This window comes from Epinephelus moara, chromosome 12 (assembly GCF_006386435.1).
Source record: "Epinephelus moara isolate mb chromosome 12, YSFRI_EMoa_1.0, whole genome shotgun sequence".
In the NCBI taxonomy this organism is placed as follows: Eukaryota; Metazoa; Chordata; class Actinopteri; order Perciformes; family Serranidae; genus Epinephelus; species Epinephelus moara.
Window position 1 is genome coordinate 23796122 of NC_065517.1, and position 16650 is coordinate 23812771.

The window sequence follows — 16650 nt, forward strand, 5'->3', positions numbered from 1 at the left end:
CAGATAGTGGTGGGACCTGTCTAGACACAATCGTGACAGAAATAAAGGCAGCAACATTCAACAAGCATGTTCCAACATATGTCACGGCTGATCTAAACAATGGCGCTATCTTTAGCAGACGGGAACAACTGGTCGTTCGCAGCAGTTAATAAAATCAGCACTTACAGTCCACTGGGAGCTGAGGAATGGATGGCGTTTCGGTGAAAGATTAACTACGACTCCCTAAAAGTAGCCCAGTTTTTTCTTAATCATCCATCCCAACATACTACTGGGTCTCTATTTAACCTTTCCACGCAGTGTACAGTTGTCTTTGTTAACGTGTGACAGTTATAACAGTTGAGATGAATGTTGGCTGTCGGCATTCTTTCTCTCTCAGTCTCCTGCATGGATGAATACATCAAAAGGCTTGTGATTAGGCTTTCAATCATGAGCGACTGCTAGAGTGATAGAAAGGGACAATAAGATGGAGCAAGGTTCATTCCAGTCTCCGATGTGTGAAGGGATCGTTCTGATTCAATTAAAAAGTTTTCCTGCTGACTGTCTCTCTATAGAGCATGTGAAAACATCAGGACCATCTAAAGTTAGATCACGCTCTGCGCCCATGAACACTCTGCTCCTCTGCTGCTGTGTGCACGCATGAACGCAGCAATCCCCTCGTCAGTTTAGATATCCAACACAAGTAGTTAACAGAAAATGATCCAAAAATGGCTATTGTTTATACACTCATTTGGCAGTAGATTTGCTCAGAGGAAGCCGGTTAATCAACTCATAAATGACACATTTCTCTCCTCTACATGATATTAGTTGCTTTTAATGACAAACAGTTTCTCTGACAGTGGCCCTGGTATTAGTTGGTATTGGATTGTGGGTGTGAAATTCCACACAAACTACAAAATAAACAAATATTAAACATATAATTCAAAATGGCTGACTTCCTGTTGGGTTTAAAACATTGCTCCAAGAGACTTTTTTGTACGTCTTTGAGTGTTGCATGTGCCTACCAAGTTTCGTGCATGTAGATGAAACCGACTTTGGGGGCTTCTTTGCAGAAATTTTGTAGGGGGTGCTACTGAGCCATTTTTTTGCACCTGAGCATGAAACCCAAAAAATATCATATTTTTCATCGGTTCTGATGTGTCTGCCAAGTTTTGTGAATTTTGGAGTATGTTAAGCCCCCCAGAATAGCAATTCATTTGAAGGAAGAAGAAGAATAAAAATCCCTTGGATTTTAATAGGCTCCTTGAACAGCGTGGTGCTCGGGCCATTTGTGAATCAGTCTGGAACCTCTCAGTTAATTTTTGATTTCCAAAATGCCTCTGGATGCAACAGGGTAGACGTACAACCAATGACAGCAATTAAACATGTGACACAGGAAAAAAACTGCGGCCTGGTCACAAACTCTCAAATTACAGCTAAACAGTACACTAAAATATGTTTCTCAAAACATCTGAGGCATGAATAGGCAATGCAGTAACAGAATCTTAACTCATATTTGATCAGCGCTGCTTAGTCAGTTTGACTGAAGTTTTGTGAGCCTGGTGCACTGGATGAAGCAGATACTGGTGACGCTGCTCTGTCAATCAATGTATCAAAACTGCTCCATATTAGGAAAAAGGTTTTTGTTGGCCTGCCGAGGATTTGGCCCGGTGTAAACTGAACGGGAGGGGAACCAGACACATCTGCAAGAGCAAATGAACCATGAGCTCAAGGATTCATCTGATTCCCAGGGTAGGTTACAGCAAGAAAGTTGTGGGGAAAGCAAGGATGCATGATGAGACAAATGAGATTAAAAAAAAAAAAAGTAAGGGCGATTAACACAAGATAGAAAATCAACTAAGGAGGTTGATTTTTACTATTGATTAATCTATTGAAAGTCTTCAGATTAGTGGTTCCCAAATAGTGGGTCATGGTCCAAAAGTGGGTTGTGGGTCCATTCTCAATGGACCACAAGTGACTTACGAATGTTTCTAAAAAACACACTTATAAGCAGCTTCAGCGTCAGGTGAGGGGAAGTCAAGTGTTCTTAAGTAATCTGTTAACTTTTGTTTTTGCCTTACGGTGTTGGTTAAGAGTGTACCTAAACTTTAAAAACAGATTCAAAAACAACAATAAATGGAAATTCAACATTTTTTTTAATAGAGATAAACCAAAAGCCTCAAAATATTGTCAGAGATGTCCGCAGAGCAACGAGTGGACGAGATGGGAGTCCGGTAAGAACAGAAGATTTGCCTTGCTCCATCCCACAACAGGAGTTCACCGAGGTCAGCACCTTACTCGCTGAATGGGTCTCTTTGATAAGGCTAACTTCATTACAGAAGCTAACTGAGAGGCGTGGGGACAAAGATAAGGTGGTTGTGGCATGGTAACATAGATCCCTGGTGAATTTGATTTGTCCCTGAGGTCTTCTCTGTTTTATCCATGTGAACATTCTGATTGCACTTTGTACCACTAATGTGATATTTAATTGATGGCTATTAGGACTTGTTCTTCCTCCCCTCCGCAATCAGTGAAGAGACAGTCATTAAGTTCAACACATTGTACTTATAAAAGCGCTGTGTTTTAAAATGGAAATCTATACATATAAAATGGACAATACACATACTTGTGATACTACAAGACTATGACCTCAGAGTCACAGGTTTAAGACCCTCTCCATGACATATTGTCTTTTCAGTAAACAACAGAAATGACTAGATTAGATTAGAAGCCAATGTGCTAAATGACTGAGGATGTACCCACAACAAAATAACACAGCAGAGTTTGTTTGAGCATCTGTGTGTCATTATGCGCTCTATGATTTGATGCACTCTTTATCATTTTGCTAAAACACTACCACCTGCCTCATGTAGCGCTGCTCTATCATAGGTGCTCCTGCGCCCTGTCATTGTCAGGTAATTAGACAAGCTCTAAGTGAGAGTGAATCACGACCAGTAGCGTTCAGCCGAAGTTATGCCTTAGACAGAGCTGATGAAAACCTCCACAGTGTGTAGGAGTTGGCGTGTTCGCATGTGTTTAAGAAAGGGAGGCATGTTTTTCCTTCATGTGTTGACAGGGTGCTGGGCCATATTAGCGGTCAGGCCTGGACAGAGATAATGACGGTGAGGTCTGGGTCAGCCTGAGTCTGTCATCGGTCTTATCACCACAAGAGCACACGGCACTCACACATGCATATTATCCTCCACCTTTTGTTTAGTCTGCTACTTCAACGCTAGATTGGAACTAGGAATTGTTTAAATTTTTCTGATAATACCAACAGTGCCAAAATTATACTTTTTTTGAGTACCCTCCTTGGGGAAATACAAGCCTGTGTTCTTATTCTTAACTTGACAACAGAAGGGAAACCTTAAGCTAAACTTGCTGACCAAAGGTTTAATAGCCTGCCCTACACACTGGATCAAGCCTGTGCCATCTGAACAGACTTTTGACATCACTCTAATAGAAACTATTATTAGAACCAACTCCGAAAATAGACATTAGCAGGCGGGTGCCATCACTGAGCAGCTGTTTGTGATCGAGAGAAGAGAAAGGGAGGACAGATGAGAGAAGAGAGGAGAAGAACCTCCATAAACATTTCCTTTCCTTCCTCCCTGTATGGCTTGAGTTGTTTTTGTTTTGGCATACAGGGGTCCTATAATGTTCTGACCAAGTTTGTGCACAGCAGTGCACTTATTGGGGCCAGAGCAGGGATGTCAACACTTAACTGTGATATTCTTGACAGGTTACGTCAGTCTTTAGGTTAATTTTGCTACTGTGTTTAGTTCGATGGTTCACAACGGGTGGGTCAGGGTCCAAAACTGGGTCACAGGTCCACTTTGAATGGGCCGCAAGTGACTCGCAAATGTGTCAAGTTTGTAAAAAACACTTCATTTTGAAGAACAGTCAATTTCTGGCACAGAGCTTTTCTTTTGAAGTGCAGTGAGTGACTAACAGACAGCTACTCAACAGATACAGCAAACTAGCTCGACAACATAGCCAAACCCAAGTATGACGCTCAATATAACAAACTGTGTGGACCTCGAACTAATGACTACGGAGAAATCTGGACCTCGTGGATGGACCAGTTTGGGAACCACTGGTTTAGTCTGCTGCACTGAGCACAAACTGGGTCTAGTAGGAGCTAGCGAGCTTTAGCTTTGTATCCTGTTATCACTGTTAGCTCTGTTAGCACTGCTAGCAGTGTCAGCATGGCTGGTGGTGCTAACATAAATGTGGTAATGGGGTTTTGTGGCTCAAAATGAAGCTGCTTATTCTTTGGGGTGACCTGGGGGGGAGACTGGAGGGTGGCAACCTCCTGCTAGCAACACAATGCTACCAGTAGTCATCTCTGAATGAGTGGCACCGTTAGCTAGCTCCCACTTGACCCAGATGGTGCGCAGTGCAGAGCGGCTAAGGCTTATGTGAGCTAACTGGTGGAGACCGGAGGGTGGGCAGTGGGCCCTATGTTTCCACATATTAAGCAGCTAGCTGTCAGTTAAACCAACATACAATAAAATAAAATAAAAGGCAAGACATTAACATCTCAAAACATAATTTCACCACCTTTAAGTTGATAAAGCTTTGACATGTGGTGCTAAAGCTCACGGTGTCAATGGAGCGCTGGACTAAAAGGAAAGGCCTCTCGCATTACAAGTCATTTTGCAATTTTTTATAAAGATTTACCAGTTAGTTACTGGTTACTTGGTGACAGCCTGTCGAAAGCAAAACTAACTGATACTGACATCCCTTGTCCATAGATGATGACATAACTCTAATTTTAGAAACTGAAATGTCCCACGTGGGCCCAACTGCAGAGACTTTCAGGGTACAGCTGGCTATCTGTTTGTCCTTTCTGCATTTCCTGTTCCATCCAATCTATGTCCTGTCCTCTTCTCCTGCCCCTGTCAAGTTAGCCATGGTCTTAAAACAGCTTGAGCCACAACAGATGCAGATGTATGTCCCTAGGGGTTACGAGTGGAGAGAGAAAGAGCATGGGAGAGAGGAGTGATAGATGCAGAGGCTGCCAGAGACACTTTTACACCAGTCTTTAAAACAAACACCTGCCGCTGTGGCTGAAGTGCCGGGGGGACATCAGAGATCCTGCAGTCTGTAATCGCACGGCTGTGATTAGATAAAGAAACTGAACTAAAAGAGCTGTAACATTACAAATGATCTCAAGTCCTTGAGTCTCAATTGGATATTCTGTATGAGCACAAGTAAATAAACACTTGAAACATGCAGCCAGAGTTGTGGTGGAAGGTAAACGCACATAAAACACTGTTTGCAAACCTCTAAAATTCAGCACCCATAAGGGCTTACTCAAACTTTACACCTGTTAGTGGCTTCAAACCTGGTTTCGCTGCTCGGTTTCTTTTGCAAATTATAGCACTGTTTGGTCTGTGAACACTGAGAACTTTGTATTCGTCGAACGCAGAGTCACCACCAACTCACTCAAGCAACACAGGAAAAGAGGATGTTTTAAAACCTATAGTTCGTCGGTAAATTTGATGCCTTTTCTCCATCTGCTAGAAACTGTTGATTTCATTTGACCACATCCCAGAATGCAAGGCACATTTGGCTTTGGAGGATGATTAGAGTCGGCCTTGCAGTTGGGTCAGAACGAGGTCAGGTCACTTTCCCACCGCAAACAAGCTGCTCAAGGATTTGTGACCAGACCAAGACCACTTCCTCTACAGCGTCTTGGTTCACCTAAGTACAAATGCTGTGTTAAGATTTACCCAAACAAATCGCACCGCAGATTTGACAATACCCTAAATCAAGCAAACTTAGCAAAAACATTTGCTGGAGTCATTCAGTGTGGCAAACTTAGGGCCTGTGTCTGCACAGCATTTTCTATTCTGCTTGCCAGCCTCTTTTTAAAATTGTTCCCAATGACGAGAAAGCATGTGTGTACCGCACCCAGCATCCTTTTCCAGAGCGCTGTGACTTTTTTGTGCAGCCAGTCAAAGCACTTCTGGTTGAAAATCTCCAAGCGATCCAAGTAACAAGCATTGGTTGTGTGCCATTCTCCTTAATTGGGGAAGAACTTCTACAGAGTTCACTAAACAGTTGCCTTTATCATCTATTGGTTCTGATACTTTGATTATAAAACATCAATTGTTTCTCCATTTTGAAATATCCCTGGTTTCTGTGAAAAACACATCTACATTTGAAGCTATTAACAGATTTTTAGAGGTCAAACAATAAGTAAAAATGCAGCGGGGCTAATGGATAAATGATAGAGTAGCTTTACCCACCCGTCTTTATCCCTACAACGGTTTCTACCGTTTTTTTTTCCCCGTTAAAGGTTTTTTTTGGGGGGAGTTTTTCCTTATCCGCTGCGAGGGTCATAAGGACAGAGGGATGTCGTATGCTGTAAAGCCCTGTGAGGCAAATTGTGATTTGTGATATTGGGCTTTATAAATAAAATTGAATTGAATTGAACCCTTAATGCAGTAACAAATAACTCTCTACCCACCAGGAATCAACCCCGTGTCACAGCTGAGAAGATCTGTCTTCTCAATCCTGATCCCTGCCTGCAGTATTTTCATTCCAGCTGTGCTGTAAATCTTTCCGGTATCAAACGGCTGCAGAAACCCTCCAACAGTGGGCCAACTGCGGCTTACAGAGTTAGAAAATGCAATTTGATCTGTGATGGTTGTGTCTTTTTTCACATCGCCTTGCTGCGGGGGGTTCGGCGCAGATTTGACGTAAGGCAGACTCACACAAGCATACACTGACACGCGGGTCAACACTTGACACTTTAACTCACACACACATTATGCAGAACACCTTACTGGCACATATATTCAACCCCGAGACAGAGGAAGACAGGAAGTTAGAGTGGGAGGGATGGAAAAATTATGGCTTTTCCTGAGGGTGAGGGAGATAGATCTGCTTTAAACCAAACAGACAAAAATATTTATATCCATCATGTCGATGTACCAGTCACTGTAGGAGGAATACAAATGATACTTGAAAGGAGAAAGACGAGAAACGTGCAGGCAGAAATTTAAAGGAATACTTTGACATTTTGGAATTAGCATATATAGGCCGGGAGTCATGATGTTTTCTGACACATTTTTGATATTATTTCCTGTTAGCCTGGACTTTGGGCAATCACAAGTTGATAACAAGCACCCCAACTTAAGGCCGTTTGGTCTCAGGGGACCCAAGACCCCTTTTGTGGGACATATTCCTGGTGAAATGGTGTAAATGCAAATACTATGGCACTACGATGGCATAAATAGTCCTACAAGTATGAAATTTGGCAAGAAGTATCCTGACACAAAGAGGAAAGTAGCAAAATAAGATTCTGGGGCTTGCTGCCATTTTATGTCAAAATATCACACATAACATGCCAAAAAAAACAAAAATAAATGACCGTCCGTTTGACAAATTCTCATCAAAAATTATTATTTTTCATCACTTTGTGTTTAATGTCACTGCTTCACTTTCTCAGAGAAAACTTCCCAAGTTGATGAGCTTCAATTGACCCTTCTGTCTTGAAAATTACACTTGCTTTGGCCCAAATTTGTCACTATACCTCAAATCAGCAAAAAGGAATTTTCAGTCACTAGCCTTCCAGAGAGTCTACAGAATGGGTGCCCAGCATTTAGAAATTACCAGATGCTAACTTGAATATGTTGGGAAATAATTAGCATAATTAGCACTGAATAGCATAATCACCTATACAGACCATATTTCAGCAACTGCTTGGCCGATTTGGACAATATTGGAGGGCCCTGGCTTGCCTAGCCCTGGTCAGGATACTCCTTGCCAAATTTCTTACTTGTATGTCTATTAATGCCATTGTAGTGCCCTCATATTTGTGGGGGTCGCTCCTTAGCAACTTGTGAATGCCCACGGTATAGGCTGATAGGAAATAATGAAAAAAAGGTAGCAGAAAACTGGACCTGGCTCTATATATAACTGGACCCTATATATGCTTTTTTTTCTGAGAGTTTAGATTGGCTGGGAGTAGTTGCCAGGCAACCAGCAGAGACTCCAGGAAGTTACCAAGAAATAGTCTGGCACAAAAGACTTCCTGAAACAATGTTTGATGCTTTTTTTTGTCAGAATAAACAAATGAGATATCATATAAGTTGTAAGCTTTAGAATTACTGGTGGGAAGACTTTCTGCTAGGCTAAGCTACCATCTCCTGTGTGGAGACCGAAAGTGGTACCAATCCTCTCATCTAACTCTCAGGTATTCCCCAAAATCTTGAACTATTACTTTAAATATCTGCTAATGAATTCATTGGAAATGATGTCCTTAAGTAACAGTACTTTAATTATGCTCACAATAATTTCACTTCAGCATTTCATGCATGCAGCGTCAGGTATATGCCAACATTGTGAGGAGCCAGAGATCACACTAAAGTGGTTCTCAGTAGCTGGAGGACCACCCATGAACTCATCAGCACTGACCTTTATAGGGCAACTGTCATATTAACACTGACAGGCACTTTATTAGGCAAATGAAAGAGAAGGAATCTTGTGATCAAAACATAGAGCATGTGGTTGTCTGTAACACTTCTAATGTTGGGGGTCTGTGGGCCTTTATACCACTTTAAAAAAGTCTTTGTACTTGTATCCTGCAAAATGGTTTTTTTGATAAGGTATGATAATATATACTAGACGTTAACTATAAAAACACAAAAACAGCAACTACAAGGACCAGCTAAGATACACTGTGACACTGGCATATAGAAGACTGTGTACAAAAATCCCGCAACAGTGCTTTGAAACAGCCAAGTGTGCAACTTTAAGTTGTTCTACAGCAGATTCCACATAAGTAGCTGCATACATAAATGCTCACTTAACAAACTCTGTACATACACAGTACAGACAATAAAAACATGCTCTGAGAATGGAGAGCAGAGCCATTTTCATTTTTTTGCTAAATGTACACACATAAATATGCTGAAGGTAGGCAAAGAGTAGTTTTGTAAACAAGAGAATGCCAATAATAAAAAATCTACAAATCTGTAAAGAGAGCCAGCCAACCAGAGCATACAGGATACACTGATGAGTTACTGGTTACAGTTGGTAATAAATCTCAATGCACCATGGTACACAGAGTCCAGAGCATGCAAACACTAGGTGGGTGCATTCATATAAAATACAACAGTTTTTGTATATAGTTCTATATGGTAATAGAACTGCATGGTTCATTGGTTTTGGCTGAGAGGGTTAAGCTAATTCCTCCCTAAATGCAGCAATATTTTATCCCTTAAATGAAAATTTGTATATCAGTTACTCCCCTCATGTTACTTTCTCCGTATTACCTTGAAATTGTGTGGAAAACTTTTAACGGAAAATGTTGCTTTTTCTCAATTGACTCCTCTGTGAACGAAGAATCCAAAAACTGAAAAAAAAAATCTTCTGAATCTGAATTTAAGTGAGAAAGAATGGCAAACTCTCACACAACTTGTGCAGTATAATCCAAGTCTCTTTTATCCATTCATAGGCTCAGTACTTCCCAAACACATGCATTTTTTTGCCCTTACTATTTAATACACTTCCACATAAAATCTCAGGTGCACTATTCGTCCGTGCATGGGACTGTTTACGCCTGTTAAGTATATTTCATAATAAAGCTGTAGTGAAAATGCATGTGTTTGGGAAGTACTGAGTCTATGACTGGATAAAAGAGACTTGGATTATACTGCACAAGTTGTGTGAGTGTGTTGCTGTTGTTAAATGCAGACCCCAGTGACATCAACTCAAGAAATTTTCTGTTTTTGGATTCTCTGTCCACCGTGGAAGCATGTGAGAAAACCAGTTTACTTGATGAATTTAGCGTGGGGTGAGTATTTGATACACAAATGATCATTGGAGGGTCAAAGAATTCCTTTGAAGTACAAAATGCTAACCCACTAATTAGGCAATGTTTACAGAACAGCAGCTCAATCCGCAGGAAATCAACCTCCTCGCACTCCTAGATTGATGTTTCAATGTAGCCTTCTCTAAACGACAGTAAATCTGGCTCTGACAGCAGCAGAGCCCTGATGTGCGTTTGCTTGCATCAGCAAGCTACCAAAATTTTGGACTGCACAAAAGTAGCATCCCAAAATGTGTCTGGTTTGGCTAACGGAGGCCTAGACCCACAGTGGCCTCGCTAAACAAACACAACTTGGAGGTCTGGCTTCGCTTTAGCTGACGGACGTCATTATGCACGTCGATTAAAAACAAACACATTGGCAGAGGGAGAAGTCCAGCTTTTCGGTGTGGGCCTAGGGGTGGAAAATCCCCATCTGACAGGGTTAGACAGGGGAAAGTGAAAGACAGGATAGTCTGATTTTTCTAGTTTGTTGACGGAGCTGTCTAATGCCAAGATGCCAGCGTATCATCAGCGTAACAGGATTGACAGTAAAGCTGAATGCTCAGTAGACTTTCATTTTCACTCCTTCACTTTCATGAAGAGCAAGTGAAAGAAGAGAGTGGGGATTATCCAGGTCCATCCAAGCAGCTCCATTACTGTTATTAGTGGAGAAAAGCCAAGATCCAAACAGAGACTGCCCCCTTCAAGCATACACAAGACTTAATACTGGTCAGACTAAACAGCCACTAGTACCAGGCTATAAACCTGAGCAGAGTACACTCAAAGAGCATCCAAACTGCTCCATACCAACAAGTGTATGTGCATGACACTAGATGGCAGAGACACTTCTACATCACATCAGCCACTGAGCACACTCAAAATGAATCAGTATTACACAAGTCAGCGTTTCCCACACACAGCATGTCTACTATATCACACTTGAATCACATGAGAGCACATGGGCCACTCTGTACCAACATAAATGACCAGCTGCATTAGGATAGCAGCTAATCATAAAGCCCACAATAGCACACACACACCTCAAGAGTAGCAGAACCCAATCGGGCTCTGGTGTCATGTTGCAGACAGGAAACAGATGGCCTGCTGGGTAAAAAAAGAAAGAAGAAGAAGAAAAAAAAAGCATGCCAAAGAAGGCCAGAGAGAATGCATCTCTCCTTTTTTTTCTCCTCCCTCCCTCCATCCCTCCTTCCATCATCCCTTCATCCTCGGTTGGAAGGAAAAGGAAGAGTGAGGCGGCGGTGGTGTTTGGAGGCTAGATCAGTGGGCTCTGGCTCGAGATCACAGTGATGAAGTTCTCTGGGAGATTTTTAAATAACAGCCCAGCGTGGCTCTACTGTACTGGGCTAGGCTGGGGCTCAGAGCCTGCCTGCAGGCTATTTAGGACACATCCCAATGGGTGAGAATATATTTTAAACCTGTGGGGAATAATATTCTTATCAAGTGCTGCTCTGAACAAAAACACCACAAGCATAAGTGCTACATTTACAGTATGTGTGAGAGCAAATAGGTGATGATATGTCATGACAAAAAGTTAATAAAGTTTGAGTTTTTGACATTTTGGGAAATACTGTTACTGCTTTCTTGCGTTATATGACAAGATCAATATCACTTTCTGTATGCTAAGTGCCAGGAGTTGATTAGCTTAGTTTAGCATGAAGACTGGAAACAGGGGAAACAGCAAACCTGGCTTTTCCTTAACCTTAAAAACCTACCTGCAAACTTTGTTTGCAATCACGTGACTATTAAATTCAGATACAGGACAGGAAGTGATAAATCCATATGCTGCGTGAATTGAAAATATAGGAACATGAATGTTTAAAGGGTTGGATGAACCTGACGGCAGCAGGTATCATCAGAACATTGAAACTCATGTTAGATATGATCCATAGAAAATGGAGAAAGGTGACTGATGTGCACGGTGTGGACCCATGTTGTCACAAATTACCTCGTCCTCAAGACCTCCCAATGTTTCTAATGTTACACAGCAAGCCAATGAAAGCATACAAGAGTCTCGTGATCGATAAACTATTTTGTGTGCAGTTGGGTGCACGACTGATTTGTTTTTGAATGGGTACATGTATGAAGCCCAATGTAAGTTCAATCAGGAAGACTTTCTTGATGCGATATCCATTCACATCTCTCTCTCTTTCCCACTCCCACCATTTCCACCAATCAGCTGACTATGGACAGTCCCTTTCCAGGTTATTCAATCAGACTTTGCCACAATCTTCTTCAGCCATTCATGTTACTACTGCCAAATTTTAAATGTGTTCTCCTGTCTGCTCCTGTCAGCTGTCACTTACCTCGTACCTCCAGTCACCTTATCCAGAGCCTAGAACAAGCTCATCAAAAGCCCACTCGTCTTCACATCCAGATCCTCAGCTCCCTCTTCATCTCATCTCATCTCATCTCATCTCATCACTACCGCCAGTGTCTAGACTCCATTGAGGGGAGGTTCCCTAATCTATGTCTTTACCACCCTCCTGGAATAGATGATATCTCGATGGGGTCTAATCGCCAAAACCTTTTCCCATTTCTCATACTTATGTGCACATGTAAATAAATATTCTCTTCTCTCAGAACGAGTCTCTCTTGATCGAAATGTGCTTGAGTATATCAAAATCTGAGTCGTGGCTAAAAACCTAGAAACACTGTCACAGCACATTGTGATTGCATCCAACTCAAGGCATCTTTACCATGCTTTCATGCTAACATTTGACATTAGTTGATGGCACTGCTTCAGTCTGAAGATGGAGGTACTGGATCCAGTTTTTTTTTTAAACTTCCCTTCTTTATGTCCTACTATTTCTGAGACTTAAAGTGGCGTTTTGTTAGGAGCTCAAATCAAAGGCTTTTGTACAATACATCTGAAGATGCACATATATATCCTCATAACATTCAAAAAGAAAACTTCACTTTATTACAGCTTGGGTTTGGCCATCATTTCTATCAGTTATATGAAAATGCTGTACTAACCAAGTTAATTGCTGAGACCTCAGAACATGGTGAATACTGCTAAAAAGAAGCCTGACATAGCAAGAAACATGAGCACTCAGACGATCGGACAGTTTTGCCAGATTATATAAACCACTTTATGTGAAAGTAAAACTGTCATCCATGAAATAATCCCCTGTGCTAAGGGAAAACTGTGTGCACACTGATGGATATTTGGTTTGGCTAAAAATGATTGGCAGCTTTTTCAACTTCCAACAAAGTTTGGCTAACCTGAGGGTTTGGCTGTCTGACTGCTGGTGTTTCTCGCCACATCTGATTTTTTTCTTTTCTCTACAAATTTTTAGAAGATATAACTTACAACCAAAATTATTTTCCTTTTTTTATAACCGGCAATACAGAGAACACACAGAGAACAGCTGTATAGAACAGTGATACCTGAACACCTTCAGAAGCATTCAACAGATGACCTGTGAAGTTTACTTCCTCCAGAACAATCTCCTGACCTCTGCTACAGGACCGCTGATAACCTTTGACCCTGAAAACAGCTATCAGAGATCAATATTGTCTTGAGTAAGGTTGCTTCCACAGAGAACGCATTGATAGGTGGACTGACCCTGGCCATTTCAGGTCGTGATACATCACATGTTTACTTGAGCTCTGTGTCCTGTGTTTTTCCGGATCTCTTATCTCACATCATTGTGAAACTTCTCAAGCCGAGACCATGTCAGATCATGTGATTTCTGTAAAGTCTCTAAAAGTCTTCAATCAGGGACTCTAAAAGATTTGAAATGTAACTGATTAATTTGGCTAATGTCAAGCTCCTCTACTTGATGTTTGAGCGTATAATGCAGCTGAACTGAAGGTTTAAGCTCAGGCCTGCTGATCAAAGAACAGAAATACAATCTGAATATCTAACCTTTCCCATCAATGCTATAGACCCTTTTAGGGCCTACGTCACAATGACATCAGTTTGTTAGCTGGAGGCAAAACACGACTTGCCACCACAGGGCTGTAGGCTGCATAGGAGTCTTAAAATGGCATCTTGTTGTGTTATTGGGTGCCAGAACATAAAGTGTCATGGCTCAAAACTTAAATTTGAACACATACCAGCTGCCACTGCCTGTCCCCAAAAACAAAGACAGCTATGGTTAAAAGCAACAAGACGAAAGGACAGGATGGAGGCAATCATCAAAAATGCTCAGATGTGCAGCTCACACTTCATATCAGGTTACGGAAAAAGTATTTACTGTTGTATGGATTAATAACGTTATGTGTATATAAGGTTATCATGTCCACCTAATCAGAAGTTTCGGGGGGGGGTATTAAAAGAAATATCAGATTTCTCTGTAATGCTAACGTTTTAGTTAATTAGCTAACGTCAGCTTCGATAGCAAAACAAAATGGAGGAAACCGTTCAAGTGTCGTTTAATGAGTATTTCTGAATGTACCATTCCCATCATCTCCCTCCACTGAAAACAAGCCAACAGAACTTGCTAGCTAGTGCAGGCTAATGTCTGTGGAGAATTGTTTCGCTTCCAGCTAAGCCCCGCCCACCAAAAACGTCATACTGTTTACTAACAGTGAAAGGGCGTATTAGATCAACTGCTACAAGAAATACTGGCAATGTTCAAATTTAACAAATGCAATTATTTCATTTTTAATAGAAATCCAAAGACATGCAGTATATCAAATATTATCATACCAGTACTCAGCTGAAATAAAAACTGCTTTTACCCACACCAATTATACTTCAAGCCAATATCCTGTATTAGTGAATCACCTCGAAAATCTGTTCTCTATTCCAACATCAGTAGCTATTTGTTGTATATAAATATTGCTTAAACCTCTTGAAGTTTAGACTGCAGTGGGATTAAATTCAGCCCTAAAAAGTAAGTGCTTTATTAGATATCGCTTACACAAATTTACTTCACAGCAGATGTTCTTCCCTCAACCAACAGACATCTGAAAACCTGCCTAACATCTGCAGCAAGTCATTTAATGCTTCATTCAAAAACCCCGGGCTGTAAAAATCTACAGACATCATTAAGCATGTCTGCTAATTTCTACAACCTGAAATACAGCAGCGATAAAATTACTAAGGCAACGCAACCCAAAACACATGTTTACTGTATATTGAAAGCTCCTAAATGTGGGCCCACTTAAAACACATGTTTAGATAGAAACCACCTCTCAGAGTCTCTTCACAGAGACTTTGAGTCTTCATTAAATTGGCACCCTGTAATCCCACTACATAACATTTCAACCTTTATTGGAAGTCTTGGTGGATTGTTGAGGAGTGTTTGGGCTTTTTGAAAGTCTCCAGACTTCTAATAAAGAGTCCACCGAGCCAAAACATAAAAAACCTTGTTGATATGAAAGGAGTGCTCTGTCTCTCCTCCCTTTATCGTCTGTGTTTGTCTCTTTTTTTGTCTCTCCCTCTCATTTCAATCAGGTCGTAAAAAGTACTATAAGTTGCTGGCCAAAGCATGACAGAAACAGAGCATACATTAAACCTATATGCTGATGATTAACTACTTAAAATGTATGTTATAAATGTCTCTCCCACTCTCCTACCAATTTATACCTCCCCTCCTGAGCCAACAGTCCTTTCTCTTTCCCACCATGCCGCTAAATCCTCCTCTAAATCAAGTTCTCTCTGCCTTCTTCAGCCCCATGCAGAACATGTTTCTGGACTCAGAGCGATCCTTGCCTCTCAGAACAAATTGAGTTTAATGGGGGGTGAGGCAGGGTGAGCCGAGGGGGAGGAGAAGGGAAGGCAAAGAGAGGGCTGTAAAAACACACCACATGCTACTCCATGCCAGTCCCCTGCGAGGAGAACAGCAGCATTACTTCTTCCAGCAAATCCGACAGTAATGTGTGCTGGCATGGCACACATGGATGCACATACCCACACAGGAAATCACTGAACGGCAAAAAATACATCTTAACATTTAATGAGGGTTAGTCTTAAAATGTAATTTCACACTAGTCTCGATTGTTTTGGACTGTAACGTAATGATAATTCTGTTTGTATTAATGTGCACAGAGACTATCTGGGTAAGGTAACTACATTAGGGCAGCTGTCAGAGAAAAGTTCACACCCTCATTGATTTTCAAACTGCTGCAACTTTCAGTATGCATTGCAGAGCAGAAACGCCATCCATCTTTTTGACCGGCGTCTGGTACACACAAACCTGGCCGGACAGGCAAGTGAGCAAACAAACACACCTTTGGCAAAACACTGACGTGAACACACATAGTTGGTATGCACCTCAACACTGGGCTTTTTCTGCTCGCCTCATGGTGCAATGCTCTGGTTTAATTAACTAGACTACTGTGAAGGTTCCTCTAAGGCCAGAACATCCAGGAAAACACACACACACACACACACACACACACACACAGGGGCAGCGTCCTTCACCCTGACCAGAGTGCCTTGCAGAAAAAATTAATTTCCCTGGGTGACCATGGCTTACTAAAGGGCAACTAAAGCGTCAGAAAGCCTGCTGAATAAAGCCATTCAAGAGGTTCCCTGGCATTTTGTCCACATCCTTCAGACCTGAGCATGAACTGGACACACACATGCTTACCAGATAACTGCAGCTGCCAATCTACTGTATATGCTCAGATCAATGAGAAGCTATTCTATTCTACAGCTATTCTCATCATTGCACGACTAGGGTTGATCCGAATGCTTTTAAGCTTCAGCCACTGCCATAGTAACCAACATCTGAATCAATATTTGAATGCTTCATTTTTATTTTTATTTTTTTTAACCAGTAAACTGTTGGAAGAAATTGAAAGGAGGTGGCCAGTGCCCTCAGTGGAGTCATCAACCCTCGCTTCAAAGGGCAATTTACCCCCACAATTAA

General features: G+C 41.5%; 1 protein-coding gene across 2 annotated transcripts in view; it reads right to left on the minus strand.

Moving 5' to 3' along the window:
• The window catches only part of LOC126398948 (protein eva-1 homolog A), a 110739-nt gene that overhangs the window by 21901 nt on the left and 72188 nt on the right, over positions 1–16650 (minus strand). The gene's annotated exons all lie outside the window — the stretch shown is intronic.